Genomic DNA, 22,745 nt, shown 5'->3' with positions numbered 1-22,745 from the left:
ATGGTCTTTGGATTGTGGACACATCGGGGAATGCTTTTAATTCCAATGGAAAGACTATTTTTAAAACAAACAAAACCAAACATTTTTTTAAGCTTTAGATCTTCAAACGCTTATTTATACAAAATGTACAGTGTTACGTCAGTTTTGTCTGACGGTGTCCCCTTTAAATGTTTTATTTAGAGCATGTTTGTATAAAAAAGCCAAGAAGGCGTGCGGGAAGGGGGGAAGGGAGGAAAGAGGAGTGATTACTCTTTCAGAACAGATAATATTCATCAGGGCAACACATCAATAGTGATCCAGAACATATAAGTCAATTGTAGGTTTAAACTCTTTGCAAAAAAAGTGCACAGCTGTAAATTATATACAACATAAAAAGATACTGAGTTGAGAAAGCAGCTGAAGTAAATAGAATAGTAAATGTATATAAAACTTTAGCTTAGATGCACCCATTTACCTTTTCTCATAAGACCAGAAGAGGGCACCAAGTGATATTAAGAGGCAATTCATCTGAAGTCAAACAAAAGAAATACTTTTGTACACAATGCATAATAGAGCCTGTGTTACTACTACAAGAGGCAAAACTGCACTGGATGGAAAAAAGGTGTAACATTTAAATTAATATTTTGTTAAATTCAGCTAAGATATTGTTTATAAGGGATGTGAACTCTCATACTTCAGGCCTTTAGTTAACCCCAGAGGGTTAATGGGTTAAGGAAGAAACTTCCCCATGGGCATGTTATTGGGTAACTGTCTGTGATGGGAGTTTTGCACCTTTCTTTTCAATATTTGGTATAGGCCTGTCTAGACAAGAGATTAGGAGAATCACTGGTCTGATCAGACATAGCTATTTGTATGTCACTTACCCTGTAGCCAAGGCTCCACAAACTTTCTTTGTGGCAGACCTAAGACTCAAACAGTGTTTATCAAAAGTGTATGCTAATACCCTAGCCAATTCCTCTGTAAATGGTTTGTTATGTAGTATGCAGTAGTTATTACAGCAGAGTTTTATGTTGTGTACTAAGGGCTGCATACAACTCCCTAGTCAGCCCTGTGGGGTTAGTGCTGGAGTTATCTACTTCTCTGCAAAGCTAATTACTTGAGAGGTGGCATTCCAAAGGGGGGAGACCTTATCACAATGCCATGTGATATGTTCCAAAGTTCCTGCTGTCACCGCCTTTAGCATCTCTAAGTGTTCTGATGAGATGTTTGAAGAAAAAAAAAAAGCGATCAGTGATTTTAGATAAAATACATCCTTTGAGGACCCTTATTATTTCGGATCTGGGATTTTGCTGGTTTGGAAGCTGCCAAATTTGAGTCATGTAGCTGAAACATGGGCTACCTTGTACAACATGTAAAAAGCACATTTAAGAAGGGAATACTGGTACATCAGAAGTCAAGATTGCGTCATCTTTCTGGGATATGGGGACTTGGCATCATGTCATAAATTTTGTATCTGTTTTGAAGTCAGGGAAGGAAATGGTCTCTGGCTAAGAAAATATCAGCGGTCTGTCTCCATCTACTTCGTGACAGGATTCCTTGGCCAGGGAGGCAAAAGAGTGATTTCCCAAATGCCGTTGATTTAGGGTATCCCAATAAAGGCTTTTTCTATAAGGGTACATCTACACTTGCTCCCTAGTTCGAGCTAGGGATGCAAATGTAGGTGACCGAAATTGCTAATGAAGCGGGGATTTAAATATCCCACGCTTCATTAGCATAATCTCACCCGCGCGTTACTCCGCTCAACAGCTGATTCGAACCAGGAAGTGCGCTCCGGGACGTGGTAGTTCAAATCAAACCCCTTGGTTCGAACTAACGTGACTCCTTTTGAGTAACGCGACTCCTTTTGAGGAGTAACGTTAGTTCGAACCAAGGGGTTTGATTTGAACTACCGGGTCCCGGAGCGCACTTCCAGGTTCGAATCAGCTGTTGAGCGGAGTAACACACGGGCGAGATTATGCTAATGAAGTACGGGATATTTAAATCCCTGCTTCATTAGCAATTTCGGTCACCTACATTTGCATCCCTAGCTTGAACTAGGGAGTAAGTGTAGATGTACCCAAAAATACCAGTGAAGCTGGTGGACTGGTTCTCAATGCCACCGGGATCATACATGTGGTGGACTGGATTTCAGTATTTTAGCCAGGGAAGAGTTTTGGAAACTCCCCTTAGTTGCTGCACTGTAGTAGCTACTTCGCTAATAAAATACTATTCTTTATCCTTCATATTGTAATGAAATGGTGACCCGAGGACCAAGTCAGCATCAAGGACTCATTGTACTAGATGCTGTATAAAAGCCTATGAAGGTTTGATTTTGAGAGCAGGCTGAGGTTAAAGTCCTTTTGCTTTTCCCTTTCCTAAGACTCCCCACTCATGTTCATTAGCAGTGTGGTATCTGTTGTTTCAGTACCATGATAGCTGTGGGTGGAAGATGTGTGTGTTTGTGTCCCATCCTCTGGTGCTGTTTGGGCATAGAAATAAAAACACTTTAGCAAAGCCCTAGGTTTTTGGCTCTATAACCTACGTCTGGTTTGGCTCCCTTTCTTCCGGCGTTGTGGCAGTGGGATAAAACGTACAGTATACAAACTGATTACTTTATGCATAAGTGGCTGTGGTGCTTCAGCAAGCCCACAAAAAGTGATGTTCTTCATTCAGTGTCTTTCTGTATTTTACCTTGGGCTCATGCCACTCACTGACTTTCATTCTAATTCTGTCCATGTACTTTTTACAGTTGATAATGTAACAGAATGGTAGATGATGAAATTATTGATAGGGGGGTAAATTCTCTAGTGCCCCCGATGGCATATTATATGGCACATTCCAGTAGTGGGTTCCAAAGCTGCAGAAGCAGGACTTCAGAAATAGTAATAATAAAATTAGAGACCAAGCAGAGAGGTGTATCTTTTACTGGACCAACTTTGGTTAGTGAAAGACAAGATTGCAAGCTCCACAGAGCAGTTTTAAGTTCCGATAGAAGATATTTGCTCAATATCTTGTCTCTAATATCCTGGGACCAACCTGGCTATAACTTGGCTAATCATCATATGGCCTTCTCTTTATTGAACAAGTTTCTAGCCATGGCAGGGAAGTAGGAAGCATTTTTTCAAGTACCAGTAACTACTGAATTATAAGGTAAGTTGTTATGCCCTACTTGAATTTTACAATTAGTACTGACACCGTCCCTAACGTGAAGAGTTTACAATCCCTTAGCTTTTTTTTCCCACACTATGAAATTCTACAAGGAGGTCAAAGTGCAATTTTTGCACCATTCCATGCTCTCAGGTGCAGTGTTTCCAAAAGGGGAGTTTAATCCCCTTACAAAAGCAATAGGAGAGAAGATTTTTTTATTCCTAACATATAGAATATGATACTCACTCCCTTGCATTAATAAATATGAAGATGTTTGTAAGGATATCTCAAACCACTAACCAGGTCTACAGGCTACATCATAAACTGAACAAAACGGACAACTGCTGTAGGATGGAAAGACAAAAACTACAGCTTTATTTCAACATAGGGTCAGAATACCAGTCTGCAGTGATCTGCAGGGGGATAGCAGGCCAACATTTACACAGGCAACGGCTTAAGTTTCAGTACACTCCTTTCATACCTATATGATGACATTGCATCTTTTATCAACGCTCCCTTCTCTGATTTGTTGTTTAATAGCAAATAGTATTTATTACTGCACATGAGGCAAGTTGAAACAATCGCTCTTCACTTAAGTGTTTTAGGTGATGACTTGCAGGCTCTTATTTAGGTTATTTCTTGACTTAGAACATAATATCCATAACAATAAATGGTTCTGGTTTAAATCCCCAACAGACAGTCAACAACTGAGACTTGTGGATAGGGTGCCTCTGTGAAATCATCTGTTATCCCTAGTTATTGCAGCATATGCAGAAGTAGATGAATACCTCTGTCTGATATTTTTCAAAATGTTCAGCATTGAGAGCCCTGCACTACTGAGCCATTCACACCGGATAAACGACAGAAAAAACAGAGCCCTTCATTGGGGCGGTCTGTATTCTGAATGGATGGGGGGTTACCATTTAAAGTCAGTTTAGAGGGTATGAAAGCTGCTCAAGATGCTAGTCCTTTGCATTAAAGTCCTCAACTTCAACCCTGAACAGGGGTGCCAAGAGTCAGTAGCAATCCAACTTTCCAAGACCCCTCTGCCAATGAGGCCTTCTTCCTATCCTGAAAAGACCATTTCTATATAAGTGAGTAATTCATTCTTCATTCAGTCATTCTGCCTCTTCTGAGACTGCTACTGAGTGGGGTTTGGCGATGTGACTGTTTCTCTGCTTGCAACTGAAATAAGGCCACCACCTCCTCTCACAATGTGTTACTGAACAGTCAATAGAGAGTGACTATTGCCAGGCTCTTGAGTGGTCCAGTTCAACTATTACTATCTTCACATTCGTTGCATTGATTTGCTTTTCAAAAGAAGTAGAAAACAGTAGCACAATATAGAACTAACTCCGTCATGTGCCTTTGGTTATCCCAGCCTTAAAGCTTAAATTTTCAAATGCTCTGGAATAAACACGAGGCAATAGATCAAAGTCACAAAAATGATAATAGATGGACAACTAAAAAGAGCCGTAGCTAAGTTTGCCTGAGCATTTCCTTTCTAATGCCTTCGTAGATACCTGAAACTTTCACCTGTTGGACAAAAATACCTTTCTAGCTTTGAAAAGAAATTAGGGCTGAATTTCTGGAATTCTGAGCAAGAAGGGACCAGCTATTTTAGGGGTAAAAGGAGATGAAAAATTGTTTTTTTTTTTAATTACATAAACCCCACTCCCTGACATGATTTTGAACAATTGCTGTTAATCAGAAATTCAAATAGGTCATGGTTCACCCTCAGAAAAGCAGTGACTAGAGCATTGCACTGAAAACTGGTGATTGAGAATGAACTTTTTCATAAATTGCATTTCAGACATAGAAGCAGCACTCTTACTAAAAATAGCACTAGTATGAACAGCACAGCATTCTGAATGAAGGTTGGGTGCACCATATGTACATTGCTAACTCTATCCATGTACTTAACATTTAATGAAAGGTTGTGTTGATGGAGTATGTTCCCTGCTGGACTGTGAGAATTGGACTCAAAGCCCATTGTGAAATTAATGAGAAACTTTCCATTGATTTCAGTGCGTCTTGACTAAGGCTCTATATGAAGAGTGGGCCTCTGTGATCCTGCATCAGGCAGTCTCTGATTCAGCAAAGCAAGCACTCGTGTCTCATTGACTCCAATGGCTCTTAAGCAAAATGCGTAAGCAAAGTGCATCCTTTAAGTTTATACACACACACACTTAAGTTTTTGAGACTGTGCTCTGCAGGAGTCCTTTATTGAGTCCTTACCTTGCAAGAGACAAGAAGTTTGGGTGGAGGGTAGGTCTGAAGTTTATTTTTGTCTGAATCCCTTTAAAAGGTCCGGTTAAAAGAACATTAAAATTGCACAGTAAAAACACTTAAAAGCCAGAAAATATCAGAGAATAAGGTTGTACACACAGCCTGAACTCTGGGCCCAGATGCACCTATGTCTAATTTCATGACGACACATTATTTCTTAAATAATGTTCTATAAAATCAAAAAGTGTTTCCTACATCTTTGTAGGGCTCACCTGTCAGAGTACTCTGGCAGGAGTTCTTGCTTTATTTATCATAAATATTCAAAGGTGAAAGTAAACCAGTGTGCCCTGATATGGCACATCAGTAAAAGACAGGCTTGCTGCGGGGTGGGGGGTGGGATTCTGGATGCTTGAGCCCCAGTGCCTGGTCAGCTGGGCAGCATGGTCTCCACTGCTCCAGGGATCAGGTAGCTGGGCAGTGCAGTGGCTGAACTCCCAGATGTAAGTTCCCCACACACCCCAATACCCTGCCCTGAGCTCCCACTAACCACTGGCATGACTCCTGCACCCTCCACCCCCTGCCCTGAGTCCCCCACACCTCCCAACCCCTTGCTCTGACTCCTGCACCCCCGCATTTCCCAACCCTGAGCTCCCCCTGACTTCTGCCCTGAGGCCCCCACTCCATCCCACACTTATTTTTTTATATGTACTATTGTATCACAGTCTTCCAACCCTCCTGCCATGACCCCTGCCCAGGGTGGGGGGTGCAATAGGACACTTCCTGTAAGAAATCTGTTACTTCATCCCTGAAGTTATTTCATCTAAATTACTTTCTTGGGCTCACTTTCTCTGACACACACAGAGCCATGTGTACCTAAAGTTGCAGATGTGTAAGGTTATCTTGTATTTGAAAAACAGCGCATGATGATGTAATTAAGTCGTGATTCTCAACCTTTGATGTAATGCCACCTCATATGTCAGCAGAAAAGGGGTGTTTTTTGGATGCATCTCCCATAAGTTTTGGGCCTTCCTTCCTACCCAACCATGTAAATAAGCCAGGTAGTAGCTACTTGCTGAAACCTCCATATTGAGACGTTCTTCTGGATAGTAATGTGACTCTTGTGTGTGGATTAGCTGGTACCGTTCTGTAAGAATGTGTTGCTCCTTCTCCTTTTATAAGGTGGGATCCTGGACTCAGACCATGCCATGCTGAAGTTTACAGCAGGCTCTGGTTATGATAGGATAATTTAATTGTTAAATACAAGCTCTTGTTGATTTAATATGAAAAACATTCTTCTTCACTTCAGGGTATTACCTGTCTCCTGAGTACTTAACCTTAAACCTTAATGTTCAATTAAAATGTGGAAGATGACCAGCCATCGAAGTGGCTGACCTAAATCATGGCTTGTACTCTCCATAGTAATCCCCTCAGGTGATATGAATGAAGAGACTGCTCTAGGATATATGGCTATCAAAGTGCTCATGGGGCAGTTTCTTCTTAAAATGGTGCACACTATATACCCTGGGCTACAAAGTACACCAGCTTATAGCTAAATGTGTCTGCATTAGCAAAGCAGCATAGGCTTTTAGCTCCTGTAACGGTCAGAGCCGTTGGACACCGAGGACTTGATCTTGTACCACGGAAGTCAATGGGAACTTTGCCATTCACTTCCCTGGGAATGGGATCACGTTTCTCAGGGAGTCTGCAGATGTTCAACAGTAGGCTCTTGAAACAGGGTGCTTAAAAAGGGCTTCAGTTACACTTTATATTGAATGGTGTTCGCAGTGAGCCAAAACACACTGGACTAGTAGAATATACGGGACCGCTAATCTAGTCTTGAAAGCAAATAATTTTAATCACATTATGCCCTTAATAAAACATTATCTTGGAAGCAGGTTACTAAGAAATACTGTTCTGCTTAGACCTCCCTTCAGAAATGTAGGCAGGAGGTTAAAGGGATATTTAAATTTCTGATTCTTGTAGGCTATAGCAAAAGCAGACAATACAAATATTCATGAGAAACTGGAACACCTCACAGAGGTCCTTTTCAGAGGTCTATATTGACTGCAATATCTAGGTGCAATGGAAAAATTCATCTGGAGATTTGTGCACTGGATACAAAGAAATAAAATCCCTGTATCATGTACTGCACCCATGGAAATTAATCCTGTCCCTATTGTATCTACTTAAGCTAAATTTCCACTGCCGTAAGTGGGAGTTTTGCCTTAGTGAGAAGTGCAGTCTTAGGCCTGGGTTCTAACAAATCACATGCTTAACTTGCATCCCCATTCACCAAAACATTTAAACATATGATGAAGTCAGTGGGACTTAATCATGTACTTAAATGGTTTGCAGAATTAAGACCTTAATATGGTAAAGCATTGGCAAGGAATACTTTCAATAAATACAATGACAGCTCCACCAGCAGAAAGTTGGCAGGATTGGACCCTCAATGAAGAAGGCTCCCAGATACACTGAATGCAATAGAAAAATAGCTCATCAAGGAAAATTAATTTTAGAGTTCAGTTCTAAGCTATCATTTGTACCAAAATCTGCATGTATAGAACACATTGTGCAAATCAGACGTAATTGTTTCCATTTTGTTTCTTCAGTCATAAAGTTGAGCACTGATGAGGAATTGGATTATTTTTACATGACGGCTATACATTGCTCCATAAATAGGTCACTAATTCAGATATGCCATATGTGATGGTAAAGTATGTGAATGTCAGTACATGAATGTCCGTTGGTGGTAGAGTAACTTATAGAAAACATTTGAAGACGTGGGTTGTACCCACGAAAGCTCATGATACCATCTACAGGTTTTGTTAGTCTTGCAGCACCTTAAAGACTATTCATTGTTTTTTAAATTTTTCCAGTTACAGACTAACACGGCTATCCCTCTGAAACTATAGAAAACAGTATGGCCTAGTGGATCTGGCACCAAACTGGCACTTAGGAAACCAGGGGTATTTGCCTTACTCTGCCACTGATCTGCTCTGTGATTTTTTTGGACAAGCAATTTCACCTATCCCCGTGTTTCCTCTCCCACCTTTTGTCTGCTGAGACAGTAAGCTGGTTGGGGCTGTCTCTCCCAATGTGTATGCATAGTGCCTGGTACAATGGAGCACCAGTCTTGGTTGGAATCTCTAAGCACTATGAAAATATGAATAATTAATATGTACAATATTTCACAATAATCAAAGTCCCTGTGACAGATGTCAGGGCAAATCCAGATTATTCATCAAATTCCCTACTGTATCGGTAATAATGACTGCTTTTCTTCAGACTTGGCTGAAGGGTTTTGTAGTGGCTCTTGTCATAGGGACTTCTGGAAAAGATTTTTTTTGGGGGGGGGAGCTTTAGATTCTGATGTGTAGGAACAGTATTTTAAAAATTGAGTTATATGGTGCATGATAATGCAAAATCAATTCTTAGGCTAAATGAATGTCTAGATTTAAAATTATAGTATTTCAAGTTATAATCACATGGGTGGAAAAATAGGATTGTTTTGAGGCAATTAATTTTTTCCACTAACATATCTAAGTAACGGGCACCTCTGTGGATCTCCATGAGATGCTTTACTCCTGGCTGTGAATGTGATTGGGAAGGAGTATTTGACACCTATGCTACTTGTTTGAAGGGCAAGAAGCATCAGAGATACTTTGAATAAGTAAAAGAAGTGGCCTCTTCTGACTGGATGCATTAGGCCTGGGACCCCCCTTACTGGAGGCCTTGCAGTCTTACTGCCCCCAGAAAAGAGCAGTAGAAGTGGGTCCTCCAAGCTGCCTAGAGGCTGTGTGAGGAACAGCCAATCATAAAGAGGCTACAGGGAAGCAGTCAGCAGACTCACATAAAAGGAACTGTCGGGTCAGCATGAGTTGTTTGCTGGCTGGTGTCAGAGGAGTAAGGACAGTACTCCTCACTAGCTGTAAGGCCAGACAGAGCGGGCAAAGATTGGGGGAGTGAGGAAGGTGCACCTGGCTGGTTGCTGAGTTTAAGTAAAACGAGGACAGCTGCTGGGAAGTGAGCCAGGGAAATATATTTAACTAAAGGGGTGTGGCACATGGTCATTGCTTAGAGGTCCCTGAATCTGGACCCAAAATAGTGGGTGGCCAGCCTAGGTTCACTTCCCCAGTAGCCACTAGGGAAGTTTATATGACCTCAGGGGGTGCGTCTACACAGCAGGGCTTAACTTGAAATAAGCTACGCAAATTGAGCTACATCAATTAGCTTATTTCGAAATTGGGAGTGTCTACACAGCACTTAGAGCACTCTTCCTCTGACTTCCCTTACTCCTCGTACAATGAGAATTAGAGGAGTCGGAGTAAGAAGTCCTCCAGCTTGACAGGATTTCGACATTGTTTTGAAATAATTGCCTGCTGCGTAGACGTGGACTAAGCTATTTCGAAATAACGTTGCTGTGTAGACATACCCAGGGATTGGGTGTACCCTGGAACTCTTACTACCAGAAGGGGCGTGAACAGAGACGGTCTCTGCTGAAGAGCTGGGCTCAAGGAACTGAGTTCAAGAAGATGGCTCAGTGGGAGAGCAGAGGTTACTGAAGAGTCAAGTGAAGGCAGAGAGTCTGCAGGCAGGATGGGGTGCTGCTCCGTCCCAGAGTAGGAAACTTTCTGGAGTAGCCAAACTCCAACTGAGGGTACTGTGCGGGGCCCTGTGGGATGGGCTGATTGAGGACTGAGCCAGGGAGGGAAACAGAGATAATGTCAGTGGATGGGTGCTGTCACTATGAAAGGAGAGAACTGCATGATGTTAGTGAGGACATTAACAGCATGTACCCTAGAAGGGGTTTGTTTTGTTTTCACATACGGATTGCTTGTGACACACCAAAGGGCCGAGTCAACAAAGACTTGCCTCATGAGAGCAACGGCCCACAGGGGGCACTGTGAGCAGACAAATCAAGAAAAAACAGCAGGCACAGGCGTGTATATACACACATACACACACTCTCTCTCTCTCTCTCTCTCTCTCTCTCTCTCTCAAAATCTGGGAGCTTCTTTACACTTCTTTTCAGGGTCTCAAGCACTGATGATGTAGAAGTAAAGTTGAATCTTAAGAATGATAGGTCTGGAGTTGAAATAGAGTTAGCAAGTAAAACCACAAAAAGTGCAGTTCCTTATGTATGGGATATCCTGTACATATGCAACATGGGTCTGTCTTGGCTAAAGCTATTTTTGAATTGTGATTATTTGTGTTTGTTTTAAGCAATACTGAACTTCTCAGTTTTTTATAATTGTAATAAAAGTAAAGTATTTTGAGTCATCCAGTCAGTGTTTTGAAGGGACACAGATCCTCTTGCTAGTTCAGATGAAGCATATAGCTCACAATCTGTCAATGAAAAAGCAAGCAAAATTGAATTAGCTCAGAGGATGAAGCGAAGGGCCAAATATGGACCTAGAGACACAGTGAAAATATAGTTCAGATTTGTATCCTCAGAATTATTAGATTTTTACTCCACCGTTGTCCCCACAGGTCCGGGTCTGAGCATCTTCCAGCAATGTATTAAGTGATTTCTCTGACCTCTGTCTCTCTTTTTAGATGGTATTCTATCACCTGAGGCTGGAGGAATGATAGAGTGGACAGGCAGCACCAAGAAGGGCTGGGAATTCTGCATGAAAGTTGCTGCAGCCTCTCCTTAAACCCCACAAGTCCTGTGGATCCCCCTGCAACTGACTACAGCTGCCTTTTTGGTTTTACTGCTTACCATTCAGTTTCCCTTTGTGCAGAGTTCACAAGGGCTACAGGAGGAGAGCGTGCTGCTGAGCAATTTCGGAGATGCAGGGCTGAAGAAAGCAGATGCCATGTGAAGATCCCATGCTTTGCTGATGGAGCGGGGTTTTGTACCACGTGGCATCTTTAGCCTCCTGGTCATCATCCCGGTTAAAATGTTTGCTGCTGCCTTCCTATTTCCTTACTTTGCTGGAGAATCAGTCTTTGCTACTGCAGCCTCCTGGAAATTGCTTCACCTCCGCCTGGACAGTGAATCTCCGCAGAAGAACCCCATCTCAGCGAGTGAGGGGGAGAATTTGGGAAGGTTGGTGAACATTTTTATCCTTTCCCGTTTCCATTCTTTAGTACTACATTAAAATCTACTACAGTACCTTTAGTGCACCCCAGTAAGGCCTATACCGACCAATGAATGTGTAGCACATTAGTGCACTTTAGAAATCACTCCCCTGAAGTCCATATTACTGCCCTATGTATATAAGCCTGGGAACAGTGACATCTCAGCTGTGTCTAGACAGGCCAGTTTTTCCGGAAAATCAGCCGCTTTTCCAGAAAAACTTGCCAGCTGTCTACACTGGCCGCTTGAATTTCTGCAAAGGCACTGACTTCCTACTGTAAGAAATCAGTGCTTTTTGCGGAAATACTATGCTGCTCTGATTCAGGCAAAAGTCCCTTTTGCGCAAAAGGGCCAGTGTAGACAGCTCAGATTTGTTTTGCGCAAAAAAGCCCCGATCGCGAAAATGGTCTGTGCCATTGTAGACGCGCTTTTCTGCAAAAAGTGCTTTTGTGGAAAAGCGTCCGTGCCAATCTAGACGTTCTGTTCCGAAAATGCTTTTAACAGAAAACTTTTCTATTAAAAGCATTTCTGGAAAATCATGCCAGTCTAGATGTAGCCCTCCTGTATAAACAAACTGTATAGGGAAAGGGCTGAAGTCAACACCGAGTAACCATTTGACATTTTTTCCAGCATTTATTGGCTAAACACCAATGTAACTTTTTTGTACTGGGGGTATTATATTGGGTGTTTACCTAAAATCAAAAGCCTTAGTTATTCTACATGAGGCTTTGCACACATTGTAGTCTTGCCACACAAGGCTCCTGGTACAGTCAAATGTTTTGTGTTATGTTACCATATTAGCATTGCCATGCTGGAAATAGGTGACTGCTTCATCACCACTGAAGAAATTTTCTGATGAATATTATTGAGGACTAACCAACTGGATTGGTGTTTCTTGCTTTAAACATGTTCCTGTGATTCTCCCCCCCCCCCCCCCTTTTTGTTGAGATAGTAGTTAGGCTGTGTATTTTCAGTGGTACAGTGGCTGTTAGGGTTATTGTATACGCTGAAGTGGATCACAGCCTGTAAGATGAGAACCCTTAACTCAAGTTTTCTCATGATATTGGCAGATCTCTGATCATGCTGGTACAGACCACAATCACAGCTGAAAACCTTCACCATTGTAACTGTGGAATGTTAGCAATGAGTGGTGGGTGTGTTTCCTGTTTGGTCATATTATACCAGTGGTCTCCAGCCTTTTTAAGCATGAGATCACTTTTTGAATTTAAGTGCAATCCAGGGTCTACCTCAAATATAAATACCCTTGGCTCCACCTCCCTCTTGCCCATCCTCACTCACTTTCATCAGGCTGGGGCAGAGGGTTGAGGTGCAGGCTTTGGTCTTGGATTAAGGGATCTGGAGTGTGAGAGGGGCTCAGGGCTGCTCGAAGGGCAGGCAGTTGAGATGTAGGAGGGGTTCTAGGTGCAGGCTCTGGGACCGCGTTTGGATGCAGGGATGCTCAGGGTTTGAGGTGTTAGAAGGGGTTCATGACTGAGGTAGGAGTTTAGGATGTGGGCTCTAGCTAGGCACTGCTTACCTCCTGGGTGGCGGTGGTGCAGTGGAGCTAAGGAAGGCTCTATCCTGCTCTGGCCCTGGGCCACTCCCTAAAGCTGTGAGCAAACTCCATCCTAAATCCTGTTGTGCCCCCTCTCTGCTTGTGAAGAAAGGCTAGAGAGTGGGAGGGGGCACCTTGATGTCAGCACCCCTCTTCTCCCTCCCCTGCCCTGCCCAGAAAGCAGGAGGCTCCCCAGGGGGAGGGGAAGCTCCAAGGCAAAGGCAGGAGATGAGCAGCAGTGGGGGAAGGAGCAGATGAAGTGCTGCGCTTGATAGCCTCTTGGCCATACCAGTCAGGATCCCATCAGATGCTCCAAGATCTACCAGTAGATCCTGATCGACTGGTTGGTGACCATTGTTCTATACTGTCATTAATGTCCCTGCAAAAATTCTTCCTGTTCGGTGGAACATTGATAAATAGGGTACCTGTGATAATGATTTTTGCATGTGATTGTAAAAGAAATTAGGTATAAAAAGCCAACCAACAAGTAGGAATTTATGTAAAGAGTGATGTCGTATGCCTTTCTGGGAGTGTAATGTGGCAGCCAGCAGCTCATTGTGTTTAAAGAAAGGGGGAGTGGGTGGAATTGGAAATGTAAAAATTTTAATGATTAGAATTCTCAGCTTAGAATAGGATTTTTTTTTAAAGGTCATACTTGTTAGGCATTTGAATGGAGGTTCTGTTGCGCCAACTGCCTGAGTCAGGTGAAGTAGTCTGGGAACTGGATTGTGTCACATATACCTATTTTTGCCAGCATTCACAGCTGCTGAAAGGTGGCCTTTTCAAAATGAGCTTTTGGGGAAAAAATGCGGATCCTTCCACACCTGCCCTGTTTGGGGCTGTTGAACAATGCAAAGCATTGCAGTTTGCAGTTCTTTGCATTACATCACTGTTTTAGGATGTAGGAAGAAAGGTCCCTGATACAATTAGGCCTACAAGGCTGGGGTTAGCGACCTGAGGCTAGACCTTGAACCTCTTTTTGATTATCTCACTAACACCTTTCACTTCTCTTCCCTGTGGCCTGTCATTTCTTTCCCTAGTCCTCCATGTGGGTTCCTGAAGCCAGCAATCTAATCTGGTTTTTTTTAAATACCGAAACTCAAATGATTAAAAATTAATTCAGCACAAGCACTCTTAGTAACATGCTTTCCCAGGGGCATGTTAGCTTCCGATCACCTCCTATCTCACCCTGTGCGTAAGTCCCCCACACCTGTGCAGCCAGGCTGGGCCGTGCAAGCACCTGCTTGCCCCCTCGCTCCCACCCCACTTTCCCAACAGGGTTTGCACAATCTATCGAGGTGTCGAGGGTGGAGCAGGATGCAGGTTTGCGGGTTTCCCCGTGCGCTTGTGAAACACCCGCCCGCAGGGCTTCAGATTCGGAAGGGAAGGGAAGGAAAAACCGCTCCTCTTACGGGCTGTGTCACGTTTGCCGCAAATGACAAAATCTGCAGGTGTCCAACCCCCGGAGTGGTCGCTGCGGGGTTGTCTCCCCAGAGCTGGCTCTTAGGCCTGTTGGCGCTGCGTGGCTCCTAGGAGTTACTGGCTTTACAGCAGGGGGCGGCTCACGCGTCCGCGTCGCTGTTTCTTTTCTGACTTAGCAGGAAACTTTCCGATGTGCACGGCGTCCTGCGGGGGAGATAAACCTTCGCTGTTCTGCAAGGGAGCGCTGCATGTCTTAGACCCCCCGCCACCCCGTGCGCCGGGCAGGTCTCTCCGCTGCGCTCCTGGGCACGGCTGCGGGGCGGTCCCTTCGGCCGGCCAAGCGCGGCTGCGGAGCCCCTGGGCTGCACTTCGGGAGGCGGCAGGGCCCCTCCACCTGCGCGCGTGGGTCGGGGCAGGAAGAGCCCGAGGCGCTGCTGGAAACCCTCCTCCCCGCCCCATGAGTCGCCCGGCGCAGGGGGAGCCCGCCCCATCCGCAGCCCGGGCCAGCCCAGACTCCGCCCCCCCGCTCCTCGCCGCCCGGGGCCCGCTGACGCTGGGAGGGCAGCGGGGAAGGGGCCGGCCCGGAGCGGCCCGCGGCTTTAAAGCGGCAGCGGGGCGGGCGCTCCCCGCACAGCGGCGCTCGGCAGCCGGCTCCGCGCACGGGGAAGCGCAGAGTGCCCGGGCGCTCGGCATGCTCCGCGCCGCGCTCTGAGCGCCCCCGCCGCCGCCACGCTGGAGGAGCGACGCAAGGCAGAGCCCAGGGGGTGAGAGCCGGGCCGGGGGGGCTGGGAGGCGGGGCAGCCCTTTCTCCCGGGGCTTTCTGGCACCTGGAGCTCCAGCTCCCCGTGGCAGGGGCTCAGCCGGGCTGCCAGGTGCTGGAGGCGGGCTGCGCCTCGGGAAACCGCCCCCCTGGCTCCCTTCTTCTGTGTCTGCCACCCGCCAGCCGGCCCTGGGGACTAGTGAGCTGGGAGCCGCCTGTCCGTGTTTGGGGAAAGGGAGCCATTAAGTGCCGCACGCTCCCCAAAGTAATGAAATAACCAGCCCGGGCTACCTCCCGGGCCTGGCGAGGCGGCAGGACTTCCCCTGTGCCTTCGGGGTGAGTCTCATTGCTCGCAGGGCATGCCTGGCGTGTGTGTTCCGCACCAAGGGAGAAAATGCATGTCTAGCACAGGATCGGGTGGGCAAGGCTTGGAGTGGCAAAGGATGTGTGTGCGTGTGTGTGTGTGTGTGTGTGTGTGTGTGTACGTACCCACGCCTGTCCACAAGTTGTGGCTTCAATTTTTCACCCTGGTTGTCACAACTGGACCCTGATGGCAATGCAGGCTTCCCCGGAGGTCTCTCAAAGAGCGCAGGTGTTCACCGGCATGGATCCGTGTGTAGGGACTGGGGCTCTTCTCTGTTGAGCGTGCACAGTTACTGTACAGAGCATTCCACAGTGGCTAAAGTAATTCTTCCATTAGCATTCAATGTGTCTGATCAATGTGGGATTTTATTGCATGAAGAAACCACTTGCCTGTCTGAGAGCTGAAAATGCAATCTGTCTTTCTGTGGTAAGTTTGAAGTGTTAGTGACTCTCTGGCACTGGCTGCCAGTGCTAAATTGGACCTAACATGGGAAATGCATGTTGCTAAGTCTGACTTTTTACATTGGATAGAAAACTGAGGGAAAACATTTATTTTTAACATCTTTGGGAGAAAAGTGATATTGATTTTATCCCGCCCCTTCAGACACCTCTATCTGGTGCTTTCCAATTGATACCTGACAGTTTTAAAGCTGCTATTATTTGGAAACTTGATAAATCGGTAAGGTTAACTAATTAAACTGTCACAATTTCCTTGAAATGGCTATTTGCTGTCATTTGGCCTTTTGCTGAATGGGAATATTCCACTCTTATAAACTAGATGTCCAATATTTCTCCTTTCTTTCTTGAACTTCCTGCTGAGAATTCTAGTCCTACAGGTGTTCTGCTCCCTGTAAAGAATAATCATAGAAATGAATACTAAATCGTCCTTTTGTTCTCATAGTCTTGTTTTCTGCTGCAATCTTAAGGATTATTCCATGCCTCCTTTGTTCTGAGGGCATTCTTTAACACCTGTATTAAAAAAATTATATTTCATAATGTCTGTAGAGCTGCAGGGCAACTTTCTGTTTCCAAAAATTATGGAACATATCTGGCTTGAGGCTTCAAGGAAGGTACTTGTCATCCCTGAAAAGTGACAAGCACTTTTTGCTTCCACGGAAGTCAGTGGCATTTTCAGTGTGTTTGCACCTCAGAGGATTATTGCCTTAGTCACCAACAGCCTGATATTGCAGACACTTATGAACTGAGTAACTTTCATTCATAGATATAGTTCCATTAACTTGAAGGGGGCTTGGCTTCTTCTGTGAGTAGAGTTACTCTGTATTTGCAAAAGCGAGAAGTCCTGTGGCACCTTATAGACGAACAGATTTATTGGAGCATAAGCTTTCGTGGGCAAAGACCCACTTCGTCAGATGCATTTGCAGTGACTCTAAGGCACAACGGCTTCACTGGATTTGTGTTAAGACATTCAGTAGAGTACAGAAGTTAAGGAATAATAGAGGGGGGGAGATGCATTGTTTTGTATCAAAAACCACTTCACCCTTACAGCATACTTACTCCTTAGTGGCTTAATTGTTCCTGTTATGCCGAAAAAGCTATTTTTTCCGTAGTTTAACATTTTGCTAAATGAATGAAACCAATTTTAAGAGCCAGGCATTTTGTGTGAGAGCAGAATTTACTACTTGCTAATATGCTATCTTGTGCAAATGTATCCAGTTGTTACACTGATTGGAAAGCAGAAGTTATCTGCATATAAAAGAGTTAAGAGTCTCCATACTAGAATTTAGTTGTAATTACCTTTAGTTCCCATTCACATGCAGAATCCTAAATGGAATTGGGTGTTAATTTTGCATTTCAGGTTAAAGGACTTGTAAATTTGCAGTGGTCTGTCTGTTCAATATCTTGCATGTATTTCAGTGCAGAAGTAAGTGCAGTGTTTTTCAAAGTGATTCTATGGTTTTGTTGTGGAATCATAGAAATTAAAAGGCTCCATTTATATCTAGGTTTTTGATGACGTTATAAGGATGCGGTGCTAGCTGTTAGTGAATGGCAGTACAACCCTGAGGTTCAAGTGGTGCCTCCTTTGTTATTCCTTCTGGGTTTTTTCAGACTGAAAACATGAAACAGTAACAGATTTTGTTTCACTTCAAAGGAAAACAATTTCCCCCCTGATGTCCACCACTTCCATATTATGTGTGAATTTCAGCTCTCTAGAAGAGTTGGCAGAACTCTGCCTGCCTGATGTGGTGGTGTATCGTAAGTTGCTTTTATTAGTTTTTTAAAGGGGTGACATCATGATTTGCTAGTTTGGTATCATCTGGAGGACACTTTAATTGAGCTTTACAAAAAAATTCTGTTTGGGGAATCTTTAGTAATCTTACTCTGTCCATGCATGACAAATACTAAAACTGCTGGTAGCATGCACAGATGCAAAGAGGACATTTAGTCACAAAATGCACATTAAAGGAAAATACCTCTTTTTATAAACCATATCATTCTCCGCTTTGCCTGCCTGTCAGTGAGGGTGCCGTACTCAAGTATGAAGTTCCTTTTAGTGAATTTGATAAAGCAGGTTGAGTTTTTTTCATCTTGAGAAATCCCTGGTTGCAGTAAGAATTTGAAGATACATTGATACATGACATGTTGGCTATAGGTTTGTTTTTGTTGTCAATTTCATGAATGAAAACTCTGGTTTTCAAGAATAAAAAGATTTTAAAAAAATAGAATGGCTATCAGGTAGCTATTCTTAATAGACGAAATCTTTGTCAGTTTTATTTACTACTTGCTCATTAGTAAATACAATTTTTTTGTAGATGTCTTCCTGTAAAAAGAGTCTGGTGAGCTGGTGTTCATGAGATTATATGCATTCTGGACTCTCTTCCATAATATCCAGAGTGTATGTGCTATTTAGTTAGTGCAGATTGATGCTCTTTGGACTGAATCTTAAGCTTTTGTATCACAATTGCATAGGTAAAGGATTGGTAATTATCAAGCAAACTCAGAAGCGTCAAACTAGAGCCTGCATTTTGCCCATCTGTTGTAGTGTTGGGTGTGAGCAGGGTTAGAAGGGAAGGAATGATGGAAACTCCCCATACTTTGGAATTTGGGTTATGTTCTCTGAAGACACTTCATTGAAAATCAGTGGCCCTGATGTCTTTTCTATGGCCCTATTCCTCCCAGTCTGTCACTGTGCACTACAGATTATGGTGACTTCATTGTAACAGACGGTCAGATCCTGGCCCTGGTCTGGTGGGCTGGCTTTGAGCTATGTTCTTTGTATAATAGCTTCAGAATCTGGACCAGTGATCCTTGTAAACTGTGCATGTAATACGGCCACTCAGGAGAGATTCCAACGCTGCCCAACTGATTAGCACAACGCCCACAGCTCGGTTTTGTTTCTACTGGTGGCTCACATTTACACATGCCTCGGTTCACATAAAACATTTCCTCCACATATGGATGGAAAAGATTAGAGGGAACATTGATCTGGACTCTTGTAGCCTGACTCAGTGTTCCTGTAACTGCCAGGATCAGTCTTATTATTCTGTGTTAAGAACAATCATCAGCTGCTATCTGGCTTAAAATTTGTTCAGAAAACTTGAAGTATGTGACTTGAAAATCTACACAACTGTGGTCTGCTAAATTTAAGATGGACTAGCAGTAGAACTCCTGGATTATTTCACATCACAATACTAATTTTGTTGGCTTTGGATGCAGAAGTGAGAGAGGTATCTATGGCAGCTCTTTACAAAAACACACACCTTCAGTAATAAAGAAAACTGGGGTAGGAAGAAGAGAAATCCTTCCCTTAAACTTGTTGCATTCCTGTGTGGCGTGCTAGCAAAATAGAGATCTACACCAGTGGTGTAAAGACTGAGGGTGTGTCTACACTGCAGGACTTAACTGGAAATAAGATATACAAATTGAACTATGTCAATTGTGTCGCTTATTTCGAAATAGGGAATCTTCCTCTGATATGTTCTTTGTCTTATCTGTATTTGCTTTAGATTGCAATTTCCTTGGGGTAGGGGCATTCCTTCTTGTGTTCGCCCAGTGCTGAGGCTGCTGACCGTGCTTAGTTTAATAATAAAAAGCTGTTACAGTGTGTTGTGTAAATAAGAAGTTATAGAGTGATATAACCATTCAGATGAATCTATGCTGTGCCCTTTTCTCAGAAGTATTAACTAGCATATAAATATGTACTCTTGGACACTTTTTAGAACTCCGTATTGTATGGTGACTTCAAAGGAAGAATCTATCAGGTCAAGGCTTGTATACAGACTAAGTTCAAAGATGCATCTGTTGGGTCAGTTTACGTTCTGAGCATGCACTGTAAATTCAGATTGCTGTATATGAACCACTAGAGGCTCATTTAAAAAACCAAATACCCTGGGTACTCTGTTTTTAAAACAGTAATTCTATTGTTGTTTTGAAAGGATTTAGGGTTTTTTTCTTAGTCATTCACATACATCATACCTAACTGGGTTGGTTTGTCCCCTTTAATAATGGATTAATTATATTATTTGCACAAGCAAGAGGCTAAGTGCATGCTACTTGTATTAATTTATCTCGATCATGCATCTACATATTGACTTGAAACACCCCAGCAATTCCAGTATTGGCTGAGGATCATCTGAGCAGAGGCTAACCATTGTATTGAAGGTTCCCAAACGGGACCGTTGCTGTCTTGCTAAGAGCCAGCTGATCACATAGTGTCTGCTATCCTCCTTATTTCCAGTTGATACACTGTACCAAAAGACACCTACATAAAATACGTTTGATATTAATTTTTCATCATATTTGCCCCAATGAAGAGTTGTCCTTTTCAGGATGGTGATATTTAATGAAGAAGAGGAGTCTGAGGCTATGTCTACACTGCACTGTGATTTTGGAATAAGCTGTTCTGGAAGGAAGACTTTGAAATAGCGCATCTACAGAGAAGCTTGGAAACTAATCTGAGGCAAACTCTCCTAATGTGGACACGCTACCTTGATTTAGAGCCCCAGGAAGCCACTGGGGAGTAATTACTTTGAATGGCCTGGGGGTGGAACTATTTTGAAAGAGCAGCAGTGGAGCATCCACACTAATCCTCTTCCGAAATAGCTATTTTTGAAGAGGCGTTATTCCTCATGGAACAAGGTTTACAAATGTTGAAATAAACTGCCTGTTATTTCGAAGTTATTTCAAAATAATGGGCTAGCTGTATGGATGCGCGCCAATTTAGTTTGGAACAACATCCGTTATTCTGAAATAACGCTGCTGTGTAGACATACCCTTTGAGTGGCCCAGATTCAGATCTGATGTTTTACACCAGTTGTAGACATCAGTAGGGTTATACCTTAATTTATACCAGTATAAGATGAGATCAGGCCCCTAGTTGCTGTTAAGATGTGGTCCATACAGTGGAGAAAGTTTGAGACTCCCTGGATTGTATCAAATTGTAGGCTTGATCCTGCTATGGACTTCCAGGGAAGAAGAAATAGCTTCAGTCTTCTATATTTTTTTTCTTGTGTGAAAAGCAATTAAAGGGTTAGCTAAATTGAAAATATTTTTTTTTCCAATTTGGGGTTCAAACAAAATCTGAATCTCAAATTCTGGAAGCACCTGGCATTAGTACTAGTTTGGCAGAATGTGGGAGTGAAACAGGGGATTATTTACTTAAAAAGGCTAGAGAAGTACTATTTCTGCAGTATTGAGATGTAGGGCAAACTCTCTGCTCCAGTTTCTTCCCTTCCCACTACCCCATGGGATAATTGTGCAGAAGTTCTCAGTATGGGCTTTGCCCACATAGAGGGAGATCTGTATGTCTACACTCACAGCTGATCAACAGAACTTCTGTCATTAACTATCTCCCCACCCCCACCATCAACCACAAAGTTTTGCTTTGGCAAGTGAAAGTGTGAACGCTGCTTTGTTAGCAGGAGGACAAAGTGAAACCCACTCATTGGGAATGGAAGTATGTTTGCCTGCAAAAGTGCTGACAAACAGCGTTCACACAAGCTGACTTTTAGCGACAAGTTTGGAACCTTATGGCTCAAAGCTATGTAGTGTAGACATCCCCTTTAGGAGGAGAATTGTACCTGAAAATTTGCATGTACAGATTGTCAGCATTTTCTTGATAACAAGTAATGCTGTTTATAGTATATGCTGCATATCAAAGTCAGCACTTGAATTACATGTATATGTCCCTGCTGAATTAGCCAGGCTTTGATTTATGCAAATCAAATGGGGGTTGCTATTAGGGATGTTAAAATGCCTTTATTTAAGTAAACGTGTAACCGCTGAAAATTTCAGCAGTTATGCATTTACACAAGGAGGAGGGATCTTGTGTAACCATGCACGTTAACTGATGAGCTCAGGCCAATTGGTTAACTGTACACAGACACATGTTTCCACCCCCAGTTGCTATTCGAAAGCGAGAGTCTGAGAGATGGCAGTTTTTATTGAAGTATAACATGTATCTGCAAGAAAAGTATACTGACTGAACAGAGTCTGATCCTGAGGAATTTTGTCCCAGTGAGTATACTCTAAATGCAAGTAAAATTGCAGTGGCAAAGTAGGTGAGGTAATGTGTTTTATTAGACCAACTTCTGTTGGTGAGAGAGACAAGCGCTTAAGTTATAGCGGGCTCTGAAGTTCTTCTCTATCACTAACTGAAATTAGTTCAGTAAAACATAACTGCCTCCCCCACCTTTGCTCTTTAACGTCCTGGGACTGATGAAGTCACAACTACACCACATCTAGTAAAATTGCAGTCATTTCTATTAAGAAAACTGATGCATCACTTAGAGCAGTGGTCCCCAACCTTTTGAGGTTGTCGGACGCCAGGGGGCGGGGACACTTGCGCACCTGGGGCCGGGCCCCCCCCCCCATTGCCGCGCGCCTGGGGCCCCCTCCAAGGGCCGCGCACCCGGGGCTGGCGCGCCCCCCTCCCCCCGCAAGCGCCACGTGCCCGGGGCTGGCGCTCCCCTCCCCCCCGCAAGCGCTGCGCGCCCGGGGCCGGCGCTCACCGTGCGCCATGTGCCCGGGGCCAGGCCAGCCCCGAGCACCTGGTGGGCGCATGCAAATGCCCCCGCGGGCGCCATGGCGCCCGCAGGCACCATGTTGGGAACCACGGACTTAGAGCATTAATTTAGTTTTTGTTCAAGGAGCAATAGAAGTAGTAGTAGGCTTGGTTAGGGTCAGGATACAGTGATAAGTGAGCAGTAGGTGTATATTAAATAGAAGTTAAAATGAACAAAATAAGG

The 22,745-nt window shown here is 43.8% G+C and overlaps 1 protein-coding gene across 6 annotated transcripts in view; it reads left to right on the top strand.

Moving 5' to 3' along the window:
• Window positions 1-11,391: 11,391 nt before the first annotated feature.
• SLC4A4 (solute carrier family 4 member 4) overlaps window positions 11,392-22,745 on the top strand; it is a 242,172-nt gene continuing 230,818 nt past the window's right edge. For 4 of the 6 annotated variants that reach the window (XM_075929409.1, XM_025178447.2, XM_075929408.1 and 1 more), the window contains exon 1: window positions 11,392-11,410. The gene's annotated coding sequence lies outside the window, so the exon portion shown is untranslated. Of the gene's footprint in view, window positions 11,411-14,955; window positions 15,182-15,287; window positions 15,514-22,745 lie in introns of those variants that run through there. The other 2 variants (XM_075929410.1, XM_075929411.1) reach the window with 2 other exon arrangements.

This window comes from Pelodiscus sinensis, chromosome 5 (genome assembly GCF_049634645.1).
Source record: "Pelodiscus sinensis isolate JC-2024 chromosome 5, ASM4963464v1, whole genome shotgun sequence".
Classification (NCBI taxonomy): Eukaryota; Metazoa; Chordata; order Testudines; family Trionychidae; genus Pelodiscus; species Pelodiscus sinensis.
This window is presented reverse-complemented; position numbering and strand designations above follow the sequence as displayed.